Here is a 15284-nt window from a genome sequence, read left to right on the forward strand (position 1 = left end):
GGACAAGGGACATGGTTGGGGTGTGGACTTAACTGGCCTTCACTTAGGGCCAGAAAACTAGGTCAACATAGAATAAACAAACAAAAAAAACTATTTTACACTGTGCCCGGCGTTGTGCTTGGGCTTAGCAGGATTTACGGTGTACAGACGTGTGAGAAGACTCACTACAATTCAAGAAGCTTCAGAACAGGTCTGATTTCTGGCAGGACAAAATTCGCATTTACACACAACTGTTACTCAAGGTGCACAATAAAGAGAAAGTAAGGTATTGACCTTATCTTGGACTCTGGTTTAAAAATTCCGCATGAAGAATTTGATAGTAAAACATTTGCTTTTTCTAGCCTAAGTTACCTTAAAATTGATTTAAGCCTGACTTGGATCACTGGTGCTGTTCTGGAGTTTCAGCATGCTGTACCTGTCTGCACTTTACTCATTCTCTGTGCATGCTTTCTTCTTTGTTTGAAAGCAACTTCATTGTGGTCTCTTTTACATACCATAAAATTTGTCTGACTTAAATATACAATTTAGTGACTTTTAGTAAATTTATAAAATTTTGCAATCATTGTCGTGATGCATTTTTAGAACATTCTCATTACCCTAGAAATAATTCTGTGTCCATTTGACATCAACCTTAGACAACCAACCACCGACTTACCCTTTGTCTGAATTGATTTGCCTTTTGTGGATTTTGTATCTGGGTTTGTATCTGGCTTTGTATCTGGATTTTGTATCTGGCTTTCATGTAGCACAATGTTTCAAACTTCATTTACAGCATTCCATTTATCGGTAACTTATTCTCTTTTGTTGATGAATAAAATGTTGTTGCATGGATATATCACATTTTGTTTATCCATTCACCAACTGGTAGAAATATAGGGTATTTCTAGTTTTGGGGTATTATTAGCAAGGTTGCCATAAACAAAGCTTGTGTATAATTCTTAATGTGAGCATATGTATTCATTTCTCTTGAGTAGATAGCTAGGAGTAGAATTACTTGGTCATGATATACATTTATGTGCTAATTTTAAAGACACTGTCAAACTATTTTCCAAAGTGGCTATACCATTTTACATACCCACCAGCAACATATGAAGTTTCTAACTTTTTCACATCTTCATCCACACTTGTTATTGTCTAATTTATAGCCATTCTAGTGGGTACGTGTGAACATTTACTCACAAGTATTACCTTGATAGTGTGTTTGCAATGTATCTTTACTGCAGAAGTCTTTTCTGTTTCCTGAAATAAAAATACTACCACTTATCTTGTTTCCAACCTTACAAGAAGCCATTTGGTCCCTTTTATTGGGATTCAGGGATCTGGGAAGTGAGATTGTGCCTCTGCTCTTTCCATTTAGTGTCCCAGGACATCTGAGGGGCATTTTCCTATTGATTCCTTGGATCAGGCCATAGGGTCATCAAAAGGCCATATGATAGAGGGAAAGTGGGTCCTTTTTTCAAGCTTCATCTTTGGTAAATGATTCCATGGTGATAACTAACTGACCATTAGTCATGTTTGCCCAGCTGTCATTGATTGTCAGTACGTAGCCAAAATATTTTGGAAAGGTTGATGGTACACCTAGTCCATATTATTTGTGTTTCAAATGGATTTTTTTTAGTGGGAAAGCAGGTGGTTGTAATGAAATGACTTTGGGGTTGGAAGTTAGAATGCTTGTGATATTGTGCTTATTCAATCACTAATTGCAGGACCTTGACCAGGTCTGGGACTTGGTTGTCTTATCCACAGAATAAAATGGAAATGATAAAATAATCAGATAATTTCATACTTTGTTTAGTAGGAGAACTTTTTTACCTAGAACCCCAATAAAATGATCAGAAATAAGATTTGCTCTGCTTGAAATGGGATGGAAGCCTAGCTCCTGAGGTTTTGTTTTCTCTTGATGGTGAGTTTCCTCTTTTGTGGTTTATACAATTACACATTCTTCAGAATCTGTGTTAAGGAAATCACTGACTCTATTACCTCCAAAATCCCCATTCAGCAACAGATAATCTATCAGTAAATAGTTTTGTTCAAACTAGCAAGGTTTTATTTTTTTTCATTGCATGGATTTTGCCACTATTAGTAAACAGTTGGCATTAGAGAAACTCAAAACAAATGAATTGTATTTTACATAAAATTTATAGAGAGCCTAAATGCTACTAATAATCCAGAATTTTTTGTAAGTCAGAAGTTATACCATAAAGAATTGAGAGTTTTTTTCAACCCAACTTAAGATAAAAATGCCTATAGTTTTTATAATAAAATCCTTCAGGAGGAGCCATTCTTATCATATTCTTATTATGAGTGGACTTCTTTTATATATTCACCAACCTTTGTGACATCTGGTATATATCTATCACTGAACCAGATACTGTAGAGTCTGTCAAATACATATGCATTTTTAAAATATATAGAGATAATTGTCTAGAATATTCTAGTGAGATTAGTTGGGAAAGACTCAACAGACGTCAAGGTGAGATTTTCAGAACTCCGATGATTCTCCTTTATTTTTTGTGATGAAATGGGCTCTGTCTGTTGACAGTCAGTTACCCTGGGACATACTTTGAAGAACCTAGAGCATCTAATAATATCATGGGTAAAATAAGAATGTGAAGGAATCCATGCTTCCCTATAGGGAAATTGGTGTAAATAAACAAAAAGCTATCAGGATTAGGATAGAAGGTGAGCAAGCAGAAAGGATGATCAAACAAAGGACTGAGAAATTATAAGCGCTGAGAAATTACCCCAGAAATTACTTGAAGTAACTTTTGTAATCTCAAAAGTTGAAGTTTAACGTTTCTGCCTGTTAGTAATTTAACTGGCATTCTATACATAATCAAAGTAATAGTAATACACTTTGATTATGTATAGAATGCCAGTTAAATTCCTAAGAATGGCAGAATGGCATTTTTACCCAAAACATACATTTCTATTTTCTTTTAAAGAAAAATGGAGACAAGTAAATTCTAGAGAAGAGATATAATACTTTTTAACTCTTTCTTATATTTTTACTCTTATTTTATGCTCCTAGGATTTTGGCAGGCACCTAGAAGTAGATAATTCAAATTGCATTCAAAATGTACATTGTGTCCAGTGATATATAAAAAATATGTGTGTCTCTATCTTTATGAATTTGTAATAATAGGTTTTTTGTACTTCACAAACCTTATGAAGATGCCGTTAGTTCTTTGAATTACTCACAGAAAAGACTGATTTAAGCAGAGCTTATTAATATATACATTGTTTTTAAATGATGTTATTACTGAAATAATTTCTTAGATCTGAAGTTATTCAGAGGCTTAAAATAGCAATAAAAAGATACAGCGTTTACCCTTGAACAACACTGGATTAGGCCCACAGATCTCTCACCCAGTTGAAAATCCACATAAAACTTTTGACTTCTCCAAAACTTAACCAGTAATAGTCCACTGTTGACCAGAAGCCTTACTGATAGTCAATGAACACATGTTTTGTAAGTTATATGTGTTATATATTGTATTCTTACACTAAAGTAAGCTAGAAAAAAGAAAATGTTATTAAGAAAACCATAAGAAAGAGAAAATATATTTACTATTCATTAAGTGGAAGTGGATTATCATTAAGAACTTCATCTGCATCATCTTCATATATAGTAGGCTGAGGAGGAGGAGGAAGAGGGGGCTTGGTCTTACTGTTTCAGGGGTGAGAGAGGACAAAAAAAAATCTGCATGCAAGTAGACCCATGCAGTTCAAACCCATGTTGTTCAGGGATCAATGGTATATTTTTTTCGGTTGGAAGTTTTAAAGTTGTTATTATGCAATGTTCAGGAAGCAGATATACTCATGTTTACTTGTTCAATTGCAAAACATTACTATGAAAAAATAAGATAACTTGTTACTGTTTCTGAGTCTTTGCTGTCTCATACTTTTCAAAAAGACCTGGTTGATTATCCATAATCCAATGTCTAAAATGCAGAGAAACAGAAAAATTTACTTTCATCATTTTACATTTCTTTCATGCACTTGAAAATGCAGAATTTTTTTTCACTACATAGTCTATTGTCTTCTTTTTGATTTAAAGAATGTAAAAGAGGGGCTGGGCATGGTGGCTTACACCTGTAATCCCAGCACTTTGGGAGGCTGAGACGAGTGGATTGCCTGAGGACAGGAGTTCCAGACCAGTTTGGGCAACATGGTGAAACCCCGTCTCTTCTAAAGATACAACAGAATTACCCAGGTGTGGTGGTGACATGCACCTGTAATCTCAGCTACTTGGGAGGCTGAGACAGGGGAATTGCTTGAACCAGGGAGGTGGAGATTGCAGTGAGCCAAGATCATGCCACTGCATTCCACCCTTGGTGACAGAGCGAGACTCCATCTCAAAAAAAAAAAATGTAGAAGAATATGACATGCCACATGGTGTTACCTCATACCTTTTCAGGTAAACAGGTTGTGAAAAAATCTGTTTATTCATCCAGGAAATTACCAGAAATAGTAATTCCCAAGCATGAGACAGTAGAACCTACTAGAGAGAACATAAGAGAGGTAGTGGAGAAGCCTGTGCACTCATTCTGGCTCTGTGGCCAATCGTTCAAGTAATCTTGGGCAACAACGCTCAACAACTCTTGGCCTGGAACCCAATAAGTACACAATAAACACTTGGTGAACAAATGGATTAACTCAACCAATATTTGTTGTGTATCTACTCTGTTCCAGGAAGTGTTTTAGGTTCTAGGGTTAGAGCAGTGAACCAAGGATTCACAGTCCCTGCCTTCATAAAGCTGAGATTCTAGTTGAAGAAGATAGACAACCAAATAAGCAAATCAATTATGTGGCAGTTCGGTTAATCATTGTTGCAGAGAAAAATAAAACCAGGAAAGGAAGGTAGGAAATACCAAGCAGGGAGTGGCTGCTATTTCATATAGGGGAGTCTGGGAGAGTTGACATTTAAGTAGATGGCCACACACACAGAGTTGCCTCATTTGTCATGCCAAACAGTGTTGTGTGCCCTGGTATACAGACAACGGTAAGACTCAGGAGATTTGAGGACACTGGGTACTCAGCACTGTTTGGCATACCAAATGAGACAACTCTCCCAGTGTGGCCAATAAGAACAAGAATTTTAAATCATACATGTTCAGGTTATTGTGAGATTGTTCATGGAATTTGGGTGCACATATGTTCTTATGCAAGTATGATTCTAAAATTTCATAGATTATCTCAAAAGGGAAGGCTTCCATTTGAATGAATGGAAAGAAGGGAAAATTTGTTACTTACATCTTAGGGGCTTTACAGGATTTTTAGGAGGTATTTTTATTTCAGAAAACCAGATTGAAAATCATACTGCAACTTGTTAGATAAAGGAGGCTGCTGCTCAGAGAAAGAAAGGGACTTTTTTTGCCCCTTCAGTATGGTATTGGATGTGGATTTGTCATAAATAGCTTTTATTATTTTGTGATATGTTCCATCAATCCTAGTTTATTGAGAGTGTTTAGCATGAAGGATTGTTGAATTTTGTCGAAGGCCTTCTCTGCATCTATTGAGATAATCATGTGGTTTTTGTCTTTGGTTCTGTTTATATGATGGATAACATTTATAGATGTGCGTATGTTGAACCAGCCTTGCATCCCCGGGATGAAGCCTACTTGATTGTGATGAGTAAGCTTTTTGATGTGCTGTTGCAGTCAATTTGTCAGTATTTTATAGAAGATTTTTGTGTTGATGTTCATCATGGATATTGGCCTGAAGTTTTCTTTTTTAGTTGAGTCTCTGCCAGGATGAGCAGGATGATATTGGTCTCATAAAATGAATTAGGGAGGATTCCCTCTTTTTGTATTGTTTGGAATAGTTTTAGAAGGAATGGAACCAGCTCCTCTTTGTACGTCTGGTAGAATTAGGCTGTGAACCTGTCTGGATCTGGACTTTTTTTTTTGTTTGTAGGCTATTGATTGCTGCCTCAACTTCAGCCCTTGTTATTGGTCTATTCAGGGTTTCAACTTCTTCCTGGTTTAGTTTTGGGAGAGTGCAAGTGTCCAGGAATTTATCAATTTCTTCCAGATTTACTGGTTCGTGTGCATAGAGTTGTTTGTAGTATATCTCTGATGGTAGTTTGTATTTCTGTGGAATTGGTGGTGACATCCCCTTTATCATTTTTTATTGCATCTATTTGATTCTTCTTTCTTTTCTTTTTATTAATCTGGCTAGCAGTCTGTCTATTTTGCTGATCTTTTCAAAAAACGAGCTCCTGGATTTACTCATTTTTTGAAGGTTTTTTTGTGTCTCTAGCTCCTTCATTTCTGTTCTGATCTTAGTTATTTCTTATCTTCTGCTAGCTTTTGAGTTTTTTTTTTTATCTTGCTCCTCTAGCTCTTTCAATTTTGGTGATAGGGTGTCGATTTTAGATCTTTTCTTGCTACTCATATGGCCATTTATTGCTATAAATTTTCATCTAGACACTGCTTTAAATGTGTCCCAGAGATTCTGGTAAGTTGTGTCTTCATTCTCGTTGATTTCGAAGAGCATCTTTATTCTGCCTTCATTTCATTGTTTATCCAGTTGACTCTCAGAAGCAAGTAATTCAGTTTCCATGTAGTTGTGTGGATTTGAGTGAGTTTCTTAATCCTGAGTTCTAATTTGATTGCGCTGTGGTCTGATAGACTGTTTATTATGATTTCCGTTTTTTTGCATTTGCTGAGGAGTGATTTGCTTCCAATGATGTGGTCTATTTTAGAATAAGTACAATGTGGTGCTGAGAAAAATGTATATTCTGTGGATTTGGGGTGGAGGGTTCTGTATATGTCTATTAGGTCTGCTTGGTCCAGCTCTGCATTCAAGTCCTGGACATCCTTGTTAATTTTCTGTCTCATTCATCTGTCTAATATTGACAGTAGAGTGTTGAAGTCTCCCACAATTATTGTGTGGGAATCTAAATCTCCTTTTAGGACATTAGGAACTTGCTTTATATATCTGGGTTCTCCTGTGTTGGGTGCATATATACTTAGGATAGTTAGCTCTTCTTGTTGCATTGATCCTTTTACCATTATGTAATACCCTTCTTTGTCTCTTTTGATCTTTGTTAGTTTGAAGCCCATTTTATCAGAGACTAGGATTGCAACCCCTGCTTTTTTTGTTCTCCATTTGCTTGGTAAATCTTCTTGCTACGTGTGTCTTTGCATGTGTGATCGGTTTCCTGAATACAGCACACTGATGGGTCTTGACTTTTTATCCAGTTTGCTAGTCTGTGTCTTTTGATTGGGGCATTTAGGCCATTTACATTCAATGTTAATATTGTTATGTGTGAGTTTGATCCTGCTATTTGTTACTGGCTGGTTTTCTTGCCCATTAATTGACTCATTTTCTTCATTGCATTTTTGGTCTTTGCCCACTGGTTTGCTTTTGCAGTGGCTGATACTTGTTCCTTTCTGTGTTTAGTGTTTCTTTCAAGAGCTCTTGTAAGGCAGTTCTGGCGGTGATGAAATCTCTCAGTAATTGCTTGTCTGTAAAGGATTTTATTTCTCCTTCACGTATGAAGCTTAGTTTCACTGGATATGAGATTCTAGGTTGAAAGTTCTTTTCTTTAAGGTTGTTGAATATTAGCCTCCACTCTCTTTTGGCTTATAGGGTTTCTGCCGAGAGATCCACTGTGAGTCTGATGGGCTTCCCTTTGTGGGTGACCTGATCTTTCTCTCTGGCTGCCCTTAGCATATTTTCCTTCATTTCAACCCTTATGAATCTGACGATTATGTGCCTTGGGGTTGCTCTTCTTGAGGAATATATTTGTGGAGTTCTCTGTATTTCTTGGATTTGAATGTTGGACTGCCTTGCTAGGCTGGGGGAGTTCTCCTGGATAATATCCTGGAGAGAGTTTTCCAGCTTGGATTCATTCTCCCCGTCTTATTCAGGTACTCTGATCAAGAGTAGATTACGTCTTTTCACATAATCCCATATTTCTTGGAGGCTTTGTTCATTTCTTTTCACTCTTTTTTCTCTTGTCTTGCCTTCTCTTTTTATTTCATTGAGTTGATCTTCAATCTCTGATGTCCTTTCTTTTGCTTGATTGATTTGGCTATTAAAACTTGTGTTTGCTTTGTGTAGTTCTCATGCTGTGTTCTTCAGGTCCATCAAGTCATTTATGTTCGTCTATAAGCTTGTTATTCTAGTTAGCATTATGTCCAACCTTTTCTCAAGGTTTTTAGTTTCTTTGCATTGGGTTAGAATATGTTCCGTTAGCTCAGAGAAGTTTTTTATTACCCACCATCTGAAGACTGTTTCTGTCAATTAGTTGAACTCTTCCTCTGTCATGTTTTGTTCCTGTGTTGGTGAGGAGTTGTGATCCTCTGAAGGAGAACAGGCATGTGGTCTTTAATGGTTTCATTCTTTTTGCACTGTTTTTTTCCCATCTTTGTGGATTTATCTAGCTCTGATCTCAGGGAGTTGCTTGATGAGGTTGCTTGTCTGCCTGTGGAGGTGCCACTGGGTTTCCAAGGACTCTTTCAGGTTGCTACATAGGCTTCCTGTGTCTTTTTGTTTACACTGGGTCATTAGGCCCGCCTCTTTAATGGTGGGCATCCTTCTTTCCGCTGACCTGGAGGCACTGCTGGGTTGTCAAGGACACCGTCCAGTTGCTAGATAGGCTTCCTGTGTTTTTTGTTAAAACATGAAGGCTAGGCCCGCCCCTTTCCTCCATGCAGCTGGATCATTCAGAGTTCAGCTCAGACTGAGACACTGGCTGCGAAACCCTCTAGAGTTAGTGCTTCAGCCCACTGGGGTTTGTTGGGGAGGGGAGGGACCATCTGGCTCACTGCTTTCAGCTCCCTCAATCTCCATTTGTGGGGGAGGTACCTACCCAGCTTCCCCTTCTGTCTTCCCACTTTCAGCTCCCTCTCTGTCTGGGCAGCGGGGAGGGGGCAATAGCTGGGTTTGCAGGCTCTCCTGGCCAGCTTATGGGTTTATGCGTTTGCTTAGATCTGTGCAACAATCCGCGGCACTGGCCTGGATTATTATTCAACTCTGCACTTGTAATTCCCGGCACTTAACCAGCGAAGATCCCCTGTTCTGTGGATTGCTAAGGCTTGGGGGGAAGCCCCGTATCTGGACCGGGGTGCTTGAGGGGAGCCCCCGACTCACCAGTCAGACGCACTTTCTGGGTGAAGCAGCACCTCTCCCTGCCTTGGCTTGCCCTGCCCTGGGCTTTGCTTACCGTCCAACCAGACCTGTTGAAATGAACCTGGTACCTCAGTTGGAGCTAGGAGATCTCTCACTTTCTGTGTCTCTCTCGCTGGGTGTTGAGCACCAGAGTTGTCGCTATTTGGCCATCTTGTCGTTCGCCCCCTCCCCCTGCCCGGTACCCTGCCTATGGCCTTTTAATGGATTTCTAGAACTCCTTGGAATTTGTTCTCCTCCACTGTCTCTAGTACATGTATGGTGATCTTTCTAAATGCACATCCCTAGATCAAAAGCCCATGTTTCCCCATCGCTACCCAGGTCAAATCTGCATGTCTTGCCTCAGTAAATAAGATCCTTTCTGACCTTGCTTATGTTGAACACATACGCTCGCACACGCTCGCGCGTGCGCGCGCGCACACACACACACACACACACACACACACACGTGCACGTACACCATTTTCAGAGGTCATGTTCTTTTGCATCTCTGGTTTATGTGCATGCTGTCCTGTCTCCACAGAAATATTTCTCTGTACTTGTCCTCCCCACTGGCCAACTTACTCACTCTAGACTTCATTTGAAATGTCACTTACCCTAAGAAACCTTTCTTAAGTGCCACAGATTCCAGGCAACTCTGCACTTTTCCTATCAGGGTTCTTACCAAACTCCATGTTGTGTGATTAATTATTTTTAGTCTGCTGAAAGGAAAAAATGAAAAGTGTTACTTAATCTCAGCTTTATAACTTGGCTTTCTCCATCATCTTTTAATATATACTTATACAATGAGTTTCCAAACACGAGTTTCCTTAGCCTGACTAAAATGTCAGGTTAAGCAATTGGAATAATTAAAAATTTCCTGGCCTGAAAGTATACTAGGATAATGATGCTTAATTATTATTGATTGCATTTATGTTTCAACCTTCTTGAAAAAATAATTTTTCTAGTACCACCTGCTGTATGATGAGATAAAACTCACTTTCAATTACCCATCAGTGTTTTCTTTTTCTCCCATGTTTCTTTTGATTTTGCCAAAAGTTTAAACTTTCAATAATGAATTTAGTGAAGCATTTTAATTTGCTTATTATATTGAAAGTAGTATAGTTTTAAAATCCCCTTTGAGATTGTTTGCACAATAGATCTTTAGTAAACACTACAACATGCTTCTATATTGGTCATTTAGTAAAATAACCTATTGATACTTTTGCCAACCCAAAAGAATCCAAACATGCAATATAATCAACACTGTTGTGATTGATAAACAGCATAAACTATCTAGCTTACATAGCCACAGAGCTGATGATGCATGATATGTATCCACATACCCTACTCGACCACTATTCCATTTTAAAAATCAATTCATTTCATTTGTTAAATTAATATATGTACTTCGTTTGCTGCAACAATGCTCATATGGAATAATAACAGCTCCCTGTCCCTCCCCTTTAGCTCTTGTGAATTCTGCACTCCTAAAACAATAATTTTCTTTTTCTTCTCCCCCGTTCCACTGCCAGCTTTTGCAGGTGTTTCTCATCACATTTATAAATAATATGTTTATACTACTACTTGTTTTTCAGTTAGATCTTATATGCTTCCTATTTTTTATTCAAAATTTTGAAACATAACACAAATAGGGACATAAGACATAAATACCTAAAATAATTATAAAATTGTATTATTTAGAAAATATGTATAACTGTATTGCACATTAACTTTACACATATAATTGTATTACACATTACACATATAACATACATATAACTATTGCACATTACACATATAATGTTACACATATACATATATTATTATACATTACACATATAACATTAAACATATTGTAACTATTACACATTAACATGTATATTTATATGAAAAATAAACTTATAAATTAATGACATGATCACCATCATAATCACTGCTCCAAGGCCAAAAGATCCCCATACATCTCTTCCAAATCACAACTGTCCGCTATCTCCCAAGAATAGTAACTGTCCTTATTTGTATAATAAATTTCTTTGCTTTCATTTGCTTATTTTTTAAATCAACTATGTATGCATCTCTGTGAAATACAGCTTGGTTTTGCCTGATTTTGAATTTTGTATTAATGGGCTCATACAGTAGTGCTGTAGTTCTCAACGGGAGCAACTCTCCCCTAGGAGACATTTGACAATGTCTGGAAACATTGTGGTTATCACACCTGGGGTGGGGGAACAATACTGGTATCTAGTGGTAGCAGCTAGGGGTGTTACTAGTATCCTACCAAATACAGAATAACTTCCATAATAAACAGTTTTCTGGGCCAAAATGTCAATAGTGCTGAGGTCAAGAAATCTGTTGAAGAGCATTCCACTGTATGGATATACCACAAGATTTAGTTATTTAAACTATTGCTGATGGAGCTTGAATCGTTTTCATTTTTGGATGAAACAATGCTTCTGTGAATATTTTGTTATCTATGTCTGGGTCATACAGTGGTTTCTCTACAAGTGGAATGTTTTTAACCATAGGATTAGCATCTTCAACTTTCCTAGATGCTCCTCAATTGTTTCCCAAAACGAATGTTAGATTTTTTACTATTGAAAATTAAGATGTGGCTTTCTTAAGCCATAATCACCAAGACCTTCTACATTTTCTTCCAATTTATTTATAGCACAGTTTCATTTAAAACAATTTTCAGTGTTTATTTAAACAAGGTGAATTTGTTCATGTCCAAGCTATTAGCTATGATTATATATGTATATTTCTATATAAGCAAGAATTTTAGGAGAGATTAACAATTGCCTAATTTCTTGTTGTTTGCTTGCTTTTCTATGTAGCTCCCATTCATTTATCCTCAGATGCTTTTGTGGGACTGCAAACTCCTATATGTTGTATGTTTCCTTGGAGATAACCTTCCTCTGCTCTTCTGCTTTTAACAAGACTGATTGCTTCACAGACAGGCTAGGTTTTTCCCTGCTGTCATCTTGGGAATAGCTTTTGAGTACTTCCTGTGTTGGATTCATCTGTTTCCTGGAATCCTTCATTTTCTTCCTTAGTTTTGTAGAAACAGACTTTGGCAGAGTAACTTCATATTCTACTTTTCTCCACTTTGACTGTTGAAACTCTGTTACTGTGGTTTAGCATATTTTCAGTTTCCAAGAACACTTTCTTGATTCTGAATGTTCCTTTTGTTCATATATCGCACTGGCTTTGCTTCTTGTTTCTTATTGCTCTGTGTTTCCTAAAAGGTCTACTGGGTTTTGCCTACTCATTCATATTTTAAAATGTGGCAGAAAGGGGCAACTGGGAAATTCTATGTATGTGGGCAGAAAGGAGCAAGGACATAATCCATTTCAGTGAGAACCTTTCTCACTCCGATGTTGATATTTATGGCTATTTTCTTTCCTGGGGTGGGTTATTTTTTTCAGAACAGAATCTCCATTCTCTTGCCTAGGACATATAAGGCTGCTAATCACTGCTAAAAGGAATGTGGGCTAAAGATCTCACAGTTTATGAGGCAAGTATTTGCTTAATCTTTTTAATTCCAGACAGGGGCCACATTTCTACCTTCAGCTGTTCTTGCTCTAATGAAGTCCACAGTCCAGAGGAAATCTAGCACAACCTCTCCAGAAAATAAGTCACCTGTCTTTCAACAGATACCAATTATACAAGGCAGTTATGGATGCCAGTTATGATTAGACTTAGAATCAATTCTTTCATTTTTGGCCTCACTTCAGTCCCTTGTCTTCAAAGGAAGCTGCTGCCTCCCTTCCTGAGGTTGGCCTGGCCTGAACCATGCCACCCTCTTTACTTCTTGGATAGACATTTAGTAGAGAAAGCAAAAATCGGAATAAGTTGTCCATCGATCTGGTTTTCATCTTATACAATTTTGTTAACATTTCTAGTTGGCTTGTGTCATCTCTTTCATCTCTGTCTTGTGGGTTTATGTATTTAATGTTTTTGTCATTTTAGTGGAATTTTAGAAGAGGGATGAGGACACACACACACACACACACACACACACATTTTGAGACGGAGTCTCTCTGTTGCCCAGGCTGGAGTGCAATGGCGTGATCTTAGCTCACTGCAACCTCTGTGTCCTGGGTTCAGGTGAGTAGCTGGGATCATAGATGTGTGCCACCATCCATGCTATTTTTTTTTTTTTTTGTATCCTTAGTAGAGATTGGGTTCACTGTGTTAGCTAGGATGGGCTCCATCTCCTGACCTTGTGATCCGCCCGCCTTGGCCTCTCAAAGTGTTGGGATTACAGGTGTGAGCCACTGCACCTGGCCCACATATACATTTAATCCACTGTCTCTAACCATTAATCCTTCTCTACTACTAAGGTTACATAATATTGGGGAGATATATATATATATATATATATATATATATATATATATATATATATATGTAAAATATATATGTGAGTGTGTATCAGCCTGCTCCTTTGTCTTGGCGTCCTTTTCCTCTTGACTTTCATGATACCAGTTTTCTTTGCTCCTTGCAGTCTTTTCTGAATTTCTCTTCTCTGCCCAGTCTTCTTGCATTTGGTACCTCAGATATTTTAATCTCCATCTCTTCTTTTTTTTTTTTCCCTACTCTTTGGCTTCTCCTCCAGTATTGCTATTCACCCCCTTCTTTAATTGTGAATGCTCCACGTATCTTAAGTAATTATTGTCCAAATGGAATTCATTATATCTCCAGAGCTGTTTTCTCTTCCAACTCAATTGCTGCCTCTCTTTTTCTTTAATATTGCTGATTTAAATCAGGGGTCAGCAATATTTTTCTGGAAAGGCCAGATAGTAAATATTTTAGGCCATTTGTATGTTTCTGTCAACTATTCAACTATGCTATTATAGTGGAAGGCAAGTTTAATCAATACATAAGCAAATGGGTCTGACTGCATTCCAGTAGGATTTTATTTACAAAAACAGACTAGTAGGCTGGATTTGGCCCTCTGGCCATAGTTTGCTGACCCCTGGTCTAGGTTAATGGCCATTCCAACCAGAAGCCTCTTAACTGAGCTTCCTCTTTCACATCTGGCCAGTTCGCCCTGCTGACTCCATCCTTCCAGATCCGCCCTGTTTCTACAGCCCGGCACGCACTTTCCTCTCTCAGAACTGCATCTTTTCACCTGTTAATTGTGGTAGCTGTTAATCCAGTCTGCCTGCTTTCTGTCTTGTAGTCCTCTAGTCCATGCTCCATGCTGTTTTCAAAGCAGTCTTAGGCAAGCAGAACTTAATCCTGTGACTGTTTGTTGAAAATACTCAATGTTTTGCAAATATCTACATGGCAGCGCTTCTCTCATTTTAGTACATAGGGGCTACTTGAAGTATTCATTAAAGTAAATATTTCTGGCCCCATCCTGGGGGTTCTGATTATATAGTTCAGATTTGGGAGCTAGGAATTTGCATTTTTAATAAAGATCCAAAATGAGTCTGTGGCATATGGTCTTCAGATACTTGAGAAACACTAGCCCATGTTAAAGAGCAAACACCTATATAATTATAGTTTACCCACCAATGTGTGAATATACAAAAATGCAAAAGGCATAGCTCCTGGCCCCTGGAAACTGACAATCTAATAGAGAAGATAGACACATAAACAAATAAAGGCAGTTAATATATTTTAGGTACTCAAATATAGATATGTACATGGTAAGAATCCTGGAGTTTAGGAGAACTCATCTGAGAAGGTGAGTTCTTCCTGACCTGCCTGCATCTCCAGCCTCTCCTCCTACAACCCCTCTCCAGCATGTTATGGGTCAACCCTTCACCTGAACTGGCCCTGCTTTTTTACCCCTTTCACATTTCTCACATGATAGAAATTTTTCCAATAACGCCATTAACCTCCCTTGTTAGATTAGCAAACTTCTTTTAAGACTCAACTCAAGTACCATCTTCTCAGATGAGTTCTTTTAAAGTCTGGAACTCTCACCATGTATATATCTATATTTGGGTACCTAAAATATATTAACTGCCTTTATTTGTTTATGTGTCTATCTTCTCTATTAGATTGTGAGTTTCCAGAGGGCAGGAGCTGTGGCTTTTGCATTTTTGTATACTTACACGTTGGTGGGTAAACTAAAATTATGTAGTACATATACTAACATGTATTGATTAGGTGTAAGAAGTAGTAGATATATTAGTATTTGTATTTTA

Source organism: Sapajus apella, unplaced genomic scaffold (assembly GCF_009761245.1).
Source record: "Sapajus apella isolate SASKATOON/1434 unplaced genomic scaffold, GSC_monkey_1.0 scaffold9, whole genome shotgun sequence".
NCBI classification, from domain to species: domain Eukaryota; kingdom Metazoa; phylum Chordata; class Mammalia; order Primates; family Cebidae; genus Sapajus; species Sapajus apella.